At 33.8% G+C, this 17156-nt stretch overlaps 2 long non-coding RNA genes across 39 annotated transcripts in view; one reads left to right on the forward strand and one right to left on the reverse strand.

Annotated features, from left to right (window-relative positions):
- LOC144305715 (uncharacterized) overlaps positions 1–17156 on the reverse strand; it is a 161037-nt gene that overhangs the window by 105667 nt on the left and 38214 nt on the right. For 3 of the 38 annotated variants that reach the window (XR_013372766.1, XR_013372760.1, XR_013372756.1), the window contains exon 4: positions 4755–4949. The exons of the other annotated variants lie outside the window; for them this stretch is intronic. This is a non-coding gene — a long non-coding RNA (uncharacterized LOC144305715). The remainder of the gene's footprint in view (positions 1–4754; positions 4950–17156) is intronic. 38 annotated transcript variants of the gene reach the window in all.
- LOC144305719 (uncharacterized) lies at positions 9–5119 on the forward strand. Its single transcript, XR_013372778.1, has 2 exons — positions 9–122; positions 4496–5119. It is a non-coding gene; the product is annotated as an uncharacterized LOC144305719 (long non-coding RNA).

A 17156-nucleotide genomic window follows, 5' to 3' on the forward strand; every position in this document is an offset into this window, starting at 1 on the left:
ATTTCTAAGATCTAGGCATTCAAGGAGAAAAATTGCTTTCTTTCAATTCCCAATGGCATCTGATTTGGAAGCTGATCAGAAAGGAGTTCAAGCTCTGAGGATGTATCAATGACCACCTCAGGGTAGGGGGAGAAACAGGGACCAACCAAACCCCTTTTTTTGTTTTAAGCAAATGTTACATTAAAAACTAAGATACGATGATTCTCTAACCTTAGACTTTCAGGCTTTGGAAGGGCATTTGGGGAAATATTTTAGGACAGTGAAATGTAGGTCATAGCTTGTTGGCCTACCTACAGATGCACTTCCCTACTGTGTGGTTTTGCCTTTCAATGTAAGCATTTACCAAAGGATTAAAGAGTTTTATGAAACCATGAAAGAACTAGCAAAAATATAAACAAATACTTAAATAATCTTGGGGTGAAAAAGATGTTTCTAAGCTTAACACTGAAAATATACTAAAAGAAAAAAATTTTAACGTTTTCACTGAATAAAAATTTAAAATTCATATGACAGTAAAAAATAAAAATTATTGCAGTACTTTGTTATGCATATGCTATATATATATTAACATGTTATATATGTTTTATATGGAAGAACACTTAAACTAAAAAATAAAGACTTTAATAGAAAAAGTCAAAGGGCAATATAAGGCAACTGATAATTTAAGTGACACTATAGATTTACTATATTAACTTGGAAAGACATGTTCCTAGCAGGTTTCTTGGGGTGGGTATTTGTGTATGAATATATATGCATTTATAAATATATATGTAAATAATAAAAATTAAGTAGAGCCCATAAAAGTACAGACACATATTCATAGTGGGTATTGCTGGGGAGCAGAACTACATGTACTTTTTGTTTTGTTCTTTGTATTAAAGTTTCTTTTTGGTGAGTGGTGAGTACATGTTACTATAGAAATAAGAAAAAAAAAACCCGCTTTAAAGAGTTAAACTTACAAAATTAAACTTCAAAGGAAAACAGGATGTTCAGAAAGCCCTGCGTCCTCTTAGCTGAGGCAGAGAGAAAGTAGTAATTCTTCTTCTGATAGGAATCTCATTTTCTGAATGTGTGAAAACTGAGACTTGGTAAAAAATATTTTATAAATTGTGAATTCATTTCTTCCTCTGTTAACTTTCTGGATTTAATTTGCTGGTATATGGTGAAGTTAAGAATGCTAAACGTCTTAAAATTTCCCAACTTATAGCAAATAATATTAATGGATAATATTTATATACTGTGTACAATGTATTTACCACCGTGGTAAGTTCCAAGGAAGTAAACAAAAGTATTTATTATATGTTAAATATTTAATAATCCAAACTTTCCACCAAGTCAGTCTGGCATGACTCAACAAACAATGATGATTTGGTAACTTCCTAAATCAAGAATCTCAGCAACATAAACTCATTGTTTCATATAACATGCCATCTTCAATAGAGATAATACTATTGGCCCACCATCAACAAAGTGTGCACTTTTGCATAATGGTAAAAGATTCATTCTTCACAGAAATTTGAAAACTGGGCAGCCCCGGTGGCGCGGTGGTTTAGCGCCACCTGCAGGCTGGGGTGTGATCCTGGAGACCCGGGATCGAGTCCCACATCGGGCTCCCTGCATGGAGCCTGCTTCTCTCTCCGCCTGTGTCTCTCTGCCTCTCTCTTCGCTCTCTCTGAATGAATGAATAAATAAATCTTTTTTTTTTTAAAGAAATTTGAAAACTCTGGTTACAATCAGAAATCACCAACAATGAGCTAACTTAAATCTATATAGGATTAAATCTGTTAATTGTCATTTAGTATTGATGACACTATACAACTAAGATTTTTTCAGTGTTTAACACTTTCCAGGTACCAACCTAAGCACTTAATCATTATCACTATTTAACTTCTTGATAAATTTAGGTTCAGAGATTATGCAACTTGCTCCAGGTCACACAGCTTGTATGGGGATTCCAACTCTGCTGTCTGGCTAGAAAGTGCCACATTGCATCTTCATTAAATATTTTATACATTTAGCTACTAAGCAATAATAGACTATTGAAAATGACCTAAGCACTAGTAAAATAGTTTAAAATCATATACTTATAAAAATATGTGAATACTTAAAAATCCACACTTGAAAACTATTCAGTGCAGAAAAATACAGAAAATAGTCAACACATCATCCAAAGCATATGCAGATGGATAGGATGAAACCTAAAGGATCAAATTCCTCTTTTTTCCCATTACTAGTTCTTCATATATGGCAAAACAAAAGTTCAACTGTTAGATTTAATAATTGATGAATTGTTTAACATGTTAACTTTGGGGAACAAAAGAAAAGAGCTTCTTATTCATAGGTACTTTTGTTATGTTTGATCACTTAATCCATAACTAATCAGCAATTTCATGATATAGGTATCATTCTTCCATTTAAAAAAAAAAGAAAGAAAATGGGGTTCAGAAAGTCTGAGCAACTCATATCTAACTGATAAACAACAAAGTTACTTGCTTCTAGGCCCAAATGACCTCTAAGTTGCACCAGGCATAGGCTAATGTAAATGTAGGAAAACAATTAGGAAAATAATGAACTGTACTTTAAAATAATGTTTATGTGTGCTAAAAAAAAAAGTTTATGTGTGCTGACCACAGATTACTACACTTATCTAAGTTACAGAGCAAACTAGCTTTCTTGAATGAAATGCAAGATTTAGTCATGAAAACATTTGCAAAAGAGTAAAATCATTTGCTTTAAAATCTCTATTTGAAGATTTAAGAAAGAAATAACTCTTTGATCATAATATATGCACTCATTTTTCATGACTAAAAATCTAATAATATAAGATAAATTCAGATTTTTCCAGAATTTTGGATTGAAAAGATTTTATAGGTTAAAAGGAAAAACATGATGTTTAAGATACATATCTGAAAATAGACATTTTAGTTTCTACTTTTTTTGCATCACAACATACAATACTCCAACAAGGCAACACTGTCAGGTTGTTAAAATCTTTTCTTTTAAAAAGTAGGAATTTAGAAAAGCATCACAGTGAACTACCATGGAGGATCCATAGCACCTAAAATCATTTCATATAAAATCAGAAGCAGAAGCATTTTTAATGCTACATTTGTGCTATTTTTATGCTACATACTATATTCTCATCATCCTTTAAAGTTCCTACTTCATAGAATCATAGATTTTAAAGCTATAAAACCACCTAGTCCAATAACTTCATTTTTAAAAAGGAGGAAATTGAGATCCAGAGAAATTTGACTGATTTCTCCATGACTGTATGTGAATTAGTGCCTGAGTGGCGAATGAACCCCAAATTTTCTGAGAGTCCAAAGCTTATTATATTATACCACCATACCGCCTCCATTTCTAGTTTGGATAGTCAAGTAGTAACTATAGCATGTTTAAATCCTTGAAGCAAACATTTCAGAAGTCCCTACTCTTCTGTTGAGGAAGTTAGACATATTTTTGGTCTTAATATTTTAGTCTTAATATTTATCCTAAATATATACTGGCCAGAATAAGCAACCTCCTGATAAAAGGTGGCCCCACCTACAATGTAAAGTACCCTTAGGGAGTACTCAGAACAGTAATAACATATTTGGATACTGATTTACAATTTACAATGTCATTTCACATATTTTATTAGCCAAAGACTCACCTAAGTTTGTTTTTAAAAATGTGTCTTATTTATTTAATTTTTAATTTTTATTTATGATAGTCACAGAGAGAGAGAGAGAGAGGCAGAGACACAGGCAGAGGGAGAAGCAGGCTCCATGCACCAGGAGCCCAATGTGGGATTCGATCCCGGGTCTCCAGGATCGCGCCCTGGGCCAAAGGCAGGCGCTAAACCACTGCGCCACCCAGGGATCCCAAAAATGTGTCTTACTGAAGTATAACTTAAATACCATAAACTAGAGCAAAACCCTTTTAAAGTGCATGGTTTGAGGTTTTTTTGCTGTGGTTTTTGGCTTAAGATAACAAGGATTTACTAGCAGTCTCTGTGAATAGGAATTTGGGAGGGCTTAGTTGGATGCTTCTGGCTCCAACACTCTTGTAAAGTTGCAGTAAGCTGTGAGCTATGGTATAGGGTAACCTGAAGGTTTGAGTGGGGCTAGCGGGATATGTTTCGAGGATGGCTCATTCACTCGGCTCTTGGAAATAGGCCTTAGTTCCTCTAAACCACAGACCTCTCCACTGGGCTGCTTGAATATCCTCACAAAATGTTGGCTGGATTCCCCAAGTTCAAGGAGTTCTGAAAAACGTAATACATCTGCACAACGTTACACTTACAATCAAGATACAGAGCATTTCTTTCATCTAACGGCTCTCTCAGGAACTCGCCATACTTCTGCTCCTAGAAGTGGTGTTTTGGGTTTGTTTTGCATTACTTCATGAAATCGATTGCAGTCACAGACACCGCTACAAAAATATCCATATACTGGATTACTACACAAACTTATTTCTTGCTATGCAGTTCATATTTTTATTTATTTGACAGAAAGAGAGAGAGAGCAAGAACAAGCAGGGGGAGCGACAGGAGGAGGAGGAGAAGCAGGCTCCCTGGCAGGCTCCATCCTTAGACGCTGGAATCCTGACCTGAGCCGAAGGCAGACACTCAACCAACTGAGCCACCCAGGCGCCCTACGTAGTACATATTTGAATAACTGTGCATCTGAGGCAGGAAAGACCTTCCATATGCATGTGAGGAGAGGCTGGATGGAAGGCTAATCTTTCCAACAAACTTGTTCTAATGTTACCTGCTTAGAAATGGTATCATTCTCCAGTTTTAAAATTTTTCTTCATTACTTTGTTGAACTGGAGTTCCTGCTCTTGTTCAAGATGCTGCTATGGTTTGGCTTTCCTCTATTGCAAATGCATCAATTTTCTGGAAAGCCCACTAGTGAGGAACTCTTCTTCCTTCTTGTGATCCACAACACAGTATCTTTCTCCTTCTGCAAAGGAGAAACTTGGCTTTCTATTACTGTTGATTAGTTTGTATTTTCTAGAACTTCATGTAAATAGAATCTCAGAGAATATAACTTTTGTGTAAGGCCTCTTTACTCACCATGTTTTTGAGACTCATTCCTGTTGTGTGTATTGATAGATCATTCCTTTTTATTGCTGAATAGTGTTTTGTTATATGGGAATACCACAATACTATTAGTACACTTGGAATTTCACCAATAAAACATTTGCATACCTTTTTCTGTCTAATGTAAACACCTATGTAATATCCTTATTGTACAAAGTCTAAAATATTTGCTACCAAGACCCTTAAAAAGTTTGCAGACCTCAAACTAGCTGAATGGTTATGAGTGGAGAGCTTGCTAGAAATGCAGAATAACAAAAAATACCCTATAACTATTGAATCAGAAATTGGATTTTACCAAAATCCCTAGATAATTCATATCAAAGTCTGAGAAGCCCTGTTGTTTTACTTTTCTTACAAAAAAAAAAAAGACATATCCATGTCTTTCAGAAAATTATCACTGGTATCTAAAACTCATAAAAAAAACACAATATTAAAAAAAAAAACACAATATTGAGATATACCAGGTTGAGAATTCTAAGTCTTATTTTAAAATTCTCTTTTAGATATAAAATGTTCATTATTTTACAATCTTAAGATATAAAATAATTTTTAAAAATTCCTTGTTAAAGCAATTTCCAAAAGAGCAAATGTAGCACAAATAAAAACTGTTCTGTCTTCTGTACAAGGATGTACCAGTGATTAGTAGAGATTAACAGATGATCATCTTCATCCATGTGATCAACAAGACCAAAAGGTCAACGGGGTTTTAGTTTACCATATGCTGCAAAATTCATGCTGCAAACCTACTTGGCATGTGCTTTCATTATACATGCTTTTTAATCAACAAATTAGAAGTTAGAGAACAAATCATTCACTTACATTCCTATTAACATTTCTTCAATAAGTGCTAGAATATGAAGATTTTTCTCTTCTCTATGTGAAATAGCATGGTAACTATATTTTCAAAACCAGAGAAAACTAATTTATATGTAATTGTTTTAAATTTGCTATAAGCCTTAACAAATGACATTTTATTACTAAACTCAGATGTTCAGTTTGTAATCATCTCATATAACAAACAGCTGTAACTTTTTGGGTTTCCTAGTTAATGAAACTATATTTATGTAACTACTTTTTCAGCTAAAGAGTTTCATACTTTCACTGATTTAATTCTATCAATTCTAAGTTACTATTTGAGACTCAATAAAATTCTTCAAAATAAAGAAAACTTTAAATTTCTTTATTTCATTAGTGCTAACCAGAAAATAGCAATTTCTCCTTTTCAAACAATCTTTTCTAGAATTTCTTGATTCACTTTGTATCTTTTTGCCCACATGTTAGTTCTAAATATATATCTGAACTCTAAATGACTTCTGTTCATATTAATAGTCCATAACAAGCTATTAGATCTTCCTTACAACAAGCAACAATTTGCCAAAACACTTGCTCTGTATTTTGGTACTTTCACAAAAAGAACTTATGATTCCCAAAAAAAAAGTAATTATAAAACCATTCCTTCATTAATATAGTATTCTCTACTCATATAACAAAATTCAGCAATAGTCAGAAACTGTCAAAAGAATTATTCAAAGTCCAGGAGTTTGGGGGGTTTATTTATTCTCATTTGAAATTGTATGTGTATTATGCTTAAAACAAGATTTTTTGGTCCCTTTAAGTCCTTCAGTTCTTTACTTAAATTAGTTTCACTTTGGAAAATAAAAGTCCTTTCTTTCCATATTATTGTTAAAATCTTATCAGAAAACAAGTTAACATGAGAGTACATCTTTTTGTTTCTGTTTGGCATTCTACTCATATTTATTTCTCATTCTTCATATAAAGTTGAATTTGTGAAAAAACATAAAATAGATAAATTATATACTATAATATCTAGTTTAGAAATAACTTATCATTGATAAGAAAAATATAATAAAAAGGATTACATTTAAAACTGTGTGCTTCTCTGAGAAATAAAAAAATGAGAAAGATTATATAAAGAGAAATATAAGCAAAAATATATAAAAGGGTAGCTAAGTTGAAATTCTAGGTTTAAATATAGGTGTTTGGAGAATACATAGGTTATAATGTAATAAGCCCTGATTTTTAACAATCAAGTTTTTCATTCTGAAAGATACACTTTCATATTTGTAAGGTAATAAACGGAGAAAAATAGAAATCATTAATGATGCATGAGTCAGAACATTAGAGTAAAAGCCAATTACAATTATGGAATCTGCATCTGTTCATTATAACTTTGTCAATTTTCCAGAATATGAGGCTAGGCAGTTTTTACAAATGACGTAAATGGAAATGTGTTTAGAAACGGCTAAACAATTTGTGCAACATGCAAAAAATGTGATGTTACAGCTAAAAAGGAATTCACTCTTCTTCACATTACTATTTATATAGATGCCTCTTGGTTCTATTTCTATGGACTTTTTTCTTACTCTGTACAATTTTGCCATTAAGAGACTGACTCAACATACCATGAATGTTTAAAATTTTGACTACTTTTTCTATTAGAATACAAAACATCCCTACCAAGGTGTATAGAATGGTTTACAAAGAATCTAAATGACTTTAAAATTATTCATTAAATTGTCTGATGAAAGTGTGACAAATGTTTAGATGAATAATCTTCCTAAAGTCATCTGTAATACATGGGCTCAGCTTTTTGGAAAATCAATGGACTTTGTAAGACATGTCATTTAGCTGAAAAGAGGCTGTCTGGATTAATAAGAAAGAAAAGTCACTTGGGGTATATCAAGTAGACCAAAAATGACAGTATGAAACAAACAAAGAAAACAAAGGAATTAGCCTAAAGAAAGTTAAGCAGAACTTTAGAGATCAGATAAGCATTTCCTGAAGTGTGTTCTATGACACTATGGTCTCTAACAAACTGAGAAAATGGGTTTTATCATTAAATGAGCTTCAAAGATACTGAATATTCTCCTTCCTCTAAGAAATTCACAGTGTACAATAATAGTATATAAAAGTCTCTGTGAGGGATCCCTGGGTGGCGCAGTGGTTTGGCGCCTGCCTTTGGCCCAGGGCGTGATCCTGGAGACCCGGGATCAAATCCCACATCGGGCTCCCGGTGCATGGAGCCTGCTTCTCCCTCTGCCTATGTCTCTGCCTCTCTCTTTCTCTCTCTCTGTGACTATCATAAATAAATAAAAATTTAAAAAAGTACCTTTTTAAAAAATAAAAATAAAAAAATAAAAGTCTCTGTGAGCAAAGTGCTGGAAAAAATATCAACCTGACTTTTGTGCATGAAATTACCATCCCTTTTTGAAAAATTCAACACACATATTTTTCCACAGAAGACAATTTGAGAATGTTTTAATAGATAATTATAGATGTGTAGGCAGAAAATGTTAAAAGTAAAAGTGGCCCACACATGAAAAACTATTAAGTTAAATCATGATCTGAAGGAATTTAAGATAAAAAAAAAGACAAACAGTAGAGAGCTAAGTCCTTCTTTCAGTCATTATTCATTCATTCAACAAATATTTATTGAGCACTAACTTAAGTGCCAAACATAATGCTTGGCACTGAGTATAGTTTTGGTTTTCTAAGAAATTGCTCTGACCTCACCTTCATATTTCCCTCAAAACACTAGGTATCTTTTTGAGAGATACATGAATAAACTGCCAATTTCAACTCTAAAGTAATGATAGCCCTGTTTCACAAGGACTGATATTAGTAAGGTAATAACCAAATCCTAGGAACAAATGCAAAAATAAACAAGTGGGACTACTACAGACTAAAAAAGCTTCTGCACAGCAAAAAGAAACCATCAAAACAATGGGGGATAATATTTTCAAATTATATATCTGCTAAAGGATTAATATCCAAACTAAAGAACTTATAAAACTCAGTGGCAAAAAACAATCCAATTAAAAAATGGACAGAGCATATGAATAGATATTTTTTCAAAGAAGACATGCAGATGCTCACATACACATGGAAAGATGCTCAACATCATTAATCATCAGAGAAATGCAAATCAAAACCACAATGAGATATCATCTCACACCTGTTAGGATGGCTATTACCAAAAAGACAAGAAATAACAAGTATTAGAGATGATGTGGAAAAAAGGGAACCTTTGTGCACTGTTGATGGGAATGTAAATTGGTACAACCACTATGGAAAACAGTATGGAAACTCCTCAAAAAATTGAAATATAATTACCATGTGATCCAACAATTCTACTTCTGGGTATTTATCAAAGAAAAGTAAAACACTAACTGGAAAAGAGATGTTCACTACAGCATTATTTATAATAGCCAAGATATGGAAGCAACCTAAATATCTACTGATGGATGAATGGGTAAGGAAATCATGGTACGTATGTGTGCACGTACATTTGTTTCTGTGTGTTTAGGTGTATGTGTACACACACACCAGAATATTATTCAGCCACGAAAGAGAATGAAATCTTGCCATTGGTGACAATACGGATGGACCTCAAGGGCATTATGGTAAGTGAAACAAGCCCAACAAAGACAAATACTATATGACTTATCTTATATATGGCGTCCAATATACACAGAGAACAGACTGGTGGTGGTGGAGTCTGGGGGAGGGGTGGTGGGAGGAATGGGTGAATTGTCTTTTTTGCTTGAGTTTAAATAAATTGAATTATAATAATAATAAAGTCCCAGGGCCAGGGCATTTCTTTTAAGTAAAAGAATCTAAAGTTATATGACTTCTGCTCACATTCCATTGGTGAAATCTTTGCATTGCAGAACTATCACTTTGCTGCAAGGGAACCATATCTCAGCTATGGTTTTACTGTTACAGAAGAAAGGAGAATAAAATTTAGTGACTGTGCCTCCTCAAGGTCTATATATACCTACAAACAGACAAATTATCTGTTCCCTCCCTACTCAATATCCAGTGGTGATGTGTGAATAGGATAACTATAACTAAACTCCTATGTGGAAAAAAGAATTAGAAAACTAATAGCCACCAATCCATATTAGTTGTTAAGCCCACTTAGCAGGTAATCCCAAGCCTCCTACCTCTGACAGTAGATTAAATTCCTTGAGTGGACTGATGGCCCAGTTTTTGCCAATGAGGAGAATTCCCAAAATCACTATTCTCCAGCAGCCTGTCTTTGCTCTCTGGGAGTTTCTTCTATTATTCCCCATGATCACAGATAAAGAGAAGTCAGGGAAATACTCTTCTTGGGAGCAATACCATTTTCATAGCCTGGTTCTTGCTGCAGCAGGTTTTCCAAACACTATCCTTTGTGTCACCTAGGCGGTTTCTCATGCTGCTTTGATTAATGCTCAAATTGTTTATTGTCTGGGATTTCCCCAACCACTGACACCCACTATGCGAGTTCTGATGCTGGCAATTCTTAATCCTACCAGAACTTAAACCTTCACTAATATCAAATTTATGTCTTGCTGCCCTGGGCTTTTTGCAGATAATGGTTTGTATAACAGAGTAATACCCAGTCATAAAAAAGAGGGAAATCCTGCCATTTTTGCCAGCATGAATGGAATTTGAGGGCATTATTTAAGTGAAATAAGTCAGAGAAAGACTAATACTGCATGATTTCACTTACGGAGAATCTAAACAAATAAAAGCCCCTCAAAACCCAAACTCAGGAGATCAGATTTGTGGTTAGCAGGGCATGGAAGTAGGGGAATTAGATGCAGGTGGAGGTTAAAAGGTACAAACTTCCACTTATAAGTAAGTACTGGGGATGTACAACTTTAATATAGTTAACACTGCTGTACGGCTTATTTGAAAGGTGCTGAGAGTGGATTTCAAGAAAAAAATTTTTTCTTTTCCTTTTTTTGGTATCTATATGAGATGATGGATGTTAACTAAACTTCTTGTGGTAATAATTTCGCAATATGTAGAAGTCATTATCCTGCACACCTTAAACAGTGCTGTATGTCAATTCTATCTCAATAAAACTGAAAGAAAAAAAGAACTGTTAAAAAAGGAAATAGTTATATGAAAACTCTTCTCAAAACTGAAGAGTGAATAAATCAGTGAATATTTTCCCAAGTTAAACAGTAACAAAGGATACTAGTGAAAACACCTTGCTCTCAATAATTAGTATGAGATATAGGATAATTTAGATATGAGATACAGGCAATTATACAATGAATAATATTTGAACTTTAATAGTTTAATAAGTCAGATATTTTAAATAGGTTAAAGATATTCAGCAAAGAATGCCATAATCCATATGACTTTTATCAATACTGCAAAACAATCCCCTTTTTATTAGGTGACATATTCAGTATAAATATAAACCAGCCTGAAGGGCTCCCTCTCACTTTTCAAACCCAGGATGATTTAAGCATCAAATAACGAAAGATGGCAATGGATTTTAACCACAGAATGAAAGAATCCATGAGTCCCTACCAGTAGAAATAAATAAGAAGAGAAAGTTCCTTCTTAAAATTGAATTCCAATTAATAAATGTGGTAGATTTGTGTGGCGCCTGGGTGGCTCAGTCTGTTGAGTGTCTGTCTGCCTTCGGCTTGGGTCATGCCCCCAGTATCCTAGGATCCAGCCCTGTATTGGGCTCCCTGGGAGCCTGCTTCTCCCTCTCCCTCTGCCTCTCCCTGCTTGTGCTCTATCACTCTCTCCAATAAATAAATAAAATCTTTAAAAAAATGTGGTAGATTTTATAGAATTAGAAAAAAATGATCACAACTTGTGATGAGATAAAGAGAAAGACTGAGGAATTACCTCAGAGTGGAGGAGACTAACAGAGACATAATAACTAAATGCAATAAAGGATCCTGGACCAAAGTAAGAATAGGATATTTAGCAAAATTTGGAAAAACTCCTTTCCTTTTGCTACAAAAGACATCAGTGGAACAAGTGGCACGTTTAGAATCTCTAGACCATTAACTGTGTAATAGAACTTTATGCAATGATGAAAATGATCTATATCTATGTTTTCCAATATGGCAGCCACTAAACTGCTAACTGATTGAAATGTTAAGTAGTGCGACTGAAGAAACAAATTTCTAATTAAGTAGCCACATGTAGCTAGTGGTTATCATATTGGACAGCACAGCTATATAGATTAGATAATGACACTATATCAATGTTAATTTACTGATTTTGATAATTATATTGAGTTCACCAGGCTGTCCTTAGTTTTAAGAAATATATAGAGAAATTTTTAGAGGTTAAGGGGCATGTGTGCAGCTTAAATACTTCAAAAAGTTTCAGAGAAAGGTGAGAGGAACCTAAATCAAATGTGGTAAAATGTTAATATTTGGAGTATTTGGGTAAAGGGCATATAATTCATTGTAAAATTTTTGCAACTTTCTTGTAAGTCTAACATTACTTCAAAAGTTAAAAAAGAGAAAAGAATAAATAGCTGCATAAAACCAATGCTGAATAACATCAGAACTTATTTGTAAATATAAAATTATTAAGATCCCATTTAACTCTCTATTTACTTAGTTTCACTTTAGTTTTTAAAGTTTAAGTATTCAGTCAATTTGATTTTCATAAAAAACTATTCCAACTCTCTAAAACAAAATATTCACTCTTGATCGAAAGTGTATGTATTTAGTTATTCTAAACTTTTGTAGTTAGCAGAGAAGGAAAGAAGATAAAGCTCAGATTTTGGCCTGAGTACTGAATGTTAAAAGCAGCAAAGATATTTAAAAGTTGATGTCATTCAGGAGAGCACAAATAACATTTTGAGCATCTTTCTGAGGACGTGGGACATATATAGTCCATCCCTACAAGTAAAATGAAGAGGCCTGCAAAGTAAGATTTAGTGGGTTCATCCTGAGAAGATACTCAAGAAAAAATATCTCTATGTTTCACCTGTCTGTGATCAATTATATGTCAAGGAACAATAATGCAAAAGTTGCTGGATAGAAAATCTGGAAAATAAGGAAGAAAAGGTGTCTAATTTTAAATCAGATTTCTTTTTTAAGAATATGCAAATCTAGTATAATCAAGTCTTCATTATTTCTCTACAACTATTCTCAGTAAGATCATTTATGTACTTTTCACTAAATCCAATGAATAATTCTTGGTTCTTAATATCTGGATAATGTTTGATAATACAGACTTTTTTCTTGAAACATTTTCTCCTGATTTTAATGATGTGTATTTTCCTAATGTTCTTATCTCTCTACATCCTGCTTCCAATATCCTTTGCTCATTTCTTAACTATTGATATTTCTCCAGATTCTGTTCTAGATCATCTTCTCATTTATACACACTGTTCCTGAGTAATTTCATTCTATATTCCTGGTTTAGAAAACCATATACTGCACATATGGGAATGAATCCAGAGAGCATACCATCCTAAACCATTCCAGAGGTTCATGCCCACAAATGGACTCATGAACATATCTAGTTTAATTTTTTTTAAAAGTCACATACAAACTTATAAAAGTATCTTGACCCCTAAAGAAAATAATGGGCTCCCAAAAATGCAACAGCAGAAAGTGGCTCTAAGTGGTTGCACATCCCACAAGAGAGCATATTCTTTAATGTACACTTTAAATGTGGCTACAAACAAGAATCTTCTAATAGAAAAGCCTAGGATCACAGAAGACAATGGATAAAAAGATTCCTCCTAACAAACAGAACTGAGGAGAGAGGAGGAGCTAGGTGATATTATATATATGTGGGAAGTGGTTATGGCTATTTGGATTGTCTTTTAATCTTTTTTTTATCTTTTGTGGTGTAATAATCACCACAGATTTAGCAGCTCAAAACAATGCACATTTATTATCTCATAGTTTCTGAGGACAAGGAGTCCAAACATTGCTTAGGTGTGTCCCCTACAAGGCTACAATCAACATGTTGTTGGTTAGGGCTGGATTCTCATTTGAACACAGTATTCTATTCCTTCTATTCCTTCTATAATTAGGCCTGAGCTTTATATACCTGCCCTACTCCAGTCTAACATCACAGAAAAGCTATGGCCATACCCTCACCCTAAAGCCTGAGAGATTTCTACTATGACATGTGTTTTTTTTTTTTTAAGATTTTATATTTCATGAGAGACACAGAGACAGGCAGAGACATAGGCAGAGGGAGAAGCAGGCTCCATGCAGGGAACCTGATGCTGGACTCGATCTGGGACCCCAGGACCATGCCCTGAGCCAAAGGCAGGCACTCAACCACTGAGCCACCCAGGGATCCCTCTACTATGACATGTTATAACAAGGCAACTCTCAACTCTGCAGAGCTGGAGTCAAAGAAGACCAACAGGGAGCCAGGATGTTCATCTCTACTGGCTGATTAAAGGTCCTACTCCTGGGATGTCAGTGGAGGACTTGTGAGGAGATGAAAATTGTATACCTACCCAGCTGTCATGGGAAGCTCCTTCCCACAATTGTCCTTGGGAATCAACAGAGGACAATTGGGAAACCTAACACTTCTGGCCCCACATGGCAGCAATGAGGCTCCTTCTCCTGCTGGACAGGTGTTCGAGAAAACCAACTGAAGTAATAGGTTAAATAATATTTGGAGTCTCATACTGTAATTCTAGACAAAATAAAAAAAATTTTTTGACAGAAAGTTGCTCATCATATGAAGAACCAGGAAGATCTTAAACCAAATGAAAAAGACATTCAACAGATACCAAAGCCCAGATAATAGAGATGTTAGAATTCTCTGACAAAGATTTTAAAGTGGCCATCTATGCTTCAGGGAGCAATTAAGAATACACTTTAAACAAATAAAAATTAGAAAACCCAGGAAAGAAATAAGAGATACAAAGAAGAACAAAAAACCTAATACTCATGTCATCAGAGTCCCAAAAGAAAGAGGAGAAAGGGGCTAAAAAAGTACTCAAACGAATAAAGGCAAAAAACTTTCCAATTTTGGAAAAACATAAACTTACAGATTCAAGAAGGTGAATAAGCCCCCAAAACATAAACCCAAATAAATTTGTACCAATACATATATTAGTCAAACTTCTGAAACTAATGTCAAAGAAAAAATCTTGAAAGCAGCAAGAAACAATCTAGATGACAGTAGATTTTTCATCAGAAACCATGAAAGCTAGAAGTGGGATAACATTTTTTAAGATCTAAAAGAAAACAGCTGTTAACCTAGAATCCTATATCCCTTAAAATTCCATCAGAAATGACAGATTAATCAAGACATTCCTAGATGAAGAAAAACTAACAGAATTTGTCACCAGCAGATCTAGTGTATAAAAAAACTATAGGAGGGTTCCCTGGGTGGCTCAGCGGTTTAGTGCCTGCCTTTGGCCCAGGGCATGATCCTGGAGTCCTGGGATCGAGTCCCACATCAGGCTCCCTGCATGGAGCTTGCTTCTCTCTCTGCCTGTGTCTCTGCCTCTCTCTCTCTGTGTCTGTCATGAATAAATAAATAAAATCTTAAAAAAATGATAGGAAATCCTCTAAACAGAAAGGGAATAATAAAACAAGAAAACATATGGGTAAACACAGTATACTTTACTTCTTGAGTTTTCTAAATTATATTTGATGGTCGAAGTACAAATTAAAATGTTAACTACTATGTCTCTAAATGTATGTAGAGCAATACTTAAGACAATTATATTATAAATGGGAAAAGATAAAAGAATATTAATGGAAGTAAGGTTTCTATACTTCAACTGGTAAAATGACAACAGCTATAGACAATAAGGTGTGTGTGTATGCACATATATAAACAGTAATACCTGAGCAAACTCTAAAAAAGCTATAGAGAGATATTCAATAACACTAATATTAAATCAAAATTCAAAAAAATGTTCAAGTAACCCATATAAAGTTGGAAGACATAAAACAAAAATGAATACCACATTAAACAGGAAAAAAGAGGCAGACTTAAGTCCAATCTATTCATAATTACGTTAAATGTAAATGGCCTTACTACACTAATTAAAAAAGAGATTGGCAGAGTGGATGAAAAAAACATGATCCAAGTATATGCTGCCTACAAGAAATTCAACTTCAAAAAATAATATAATCAGGCTGAAAATAAAAGGATAGAAAAAGATGTATCATGCAAACACAAATCAATAAAAAGCAGGTGTGACCCTATTTAGTAGACTTCAGAAAATTACGAAATACAGTGATGTTATATGATGATAAAAAGTCAATCCATTAAGACAATACAGCAACCTGAAATGTGCACACAACAAACATCAGAGCTGAAATATTTGAGGTAAAAACTAATAGAACCAAAAAATGAGGAAATAGACAATCCACAATTACAGCTGGAGCACTTCACCACTGGAGCAATGAGTAAATTGACTGAACTAGACAGAGAATCAGGAAAGATATAAGATCTGAACAACACAATCAACAGGATCTAATAAGTATATATAGAATACTCCACTCCTAACAACAGGATACACACTCTATTCAAATGCCCATAGAACATATACCAAGATAGGCGATATCTTGGGTTGTAAAATAAACCTTAAAAATTGAAATATAATAGAGCATATTCTGACCACCAAGGAGTCTTACTAGAAATCAAGTATTAGAATAATGGGAATATCTTCAAACACCTAGAAACTTTGTCAAAGACAAAGTCTCAACGTAAATTTTAAAAATACACTGAATTGAATGAAGTGAGAATAAAACATATCAAAATATGCATGACTCAGATAAAACAGAAAAAACTATACCCATCAAGTGTATTCATATGAAAATTCTCATCAATATTCTGTTCTTACCTCAAGATCTCAGAAAAAGATCAAAATAAATCCAAAGCAAGTAGAAGGAAGCATTTAAAAATAAAGAGTAAACATCAATATTAAAAGCTGAAAAACTTATAGAGAAAAATCAAAGAAATTACAAGTTGGCTCTTCAAAAAGATCAATAAAACTGATCTCTCATGAAACTAACAAAGCAAAAAAAAGACACAACATATATTACCAATATCAAAAATGAAACAGTGATATCCTAATAGATCTGCAGGCACCAAAAGTATAATAAGAAAATATTACAAAACACCCTGCACACATAAATCTGACAACCTGGATAAAATGGGGCAATATCTCAAAAAACACAAACTACCATAACTCATTCAATATGAAACAGATAACATCCAACATAATCATAATTACCTTAGATTGAATAACCAATCATCTAAAAAACTCCCAGTGCAATAAATCTCCAGGCCCAGG

The sequence above is a fragment of the Canis aureus genome, chromosome 36 (genome assembly GCF_053574225.1).
Source record: "Canis aureus isolate CA01 chromosome 36, VMU_Caureus_v.1.0, whole genome shotgun sequence".
NCBI lineage: Eukaryota > Metazoa > Chordata > Mammalia > Carnivora > Canidae > Canis > Canis aureus.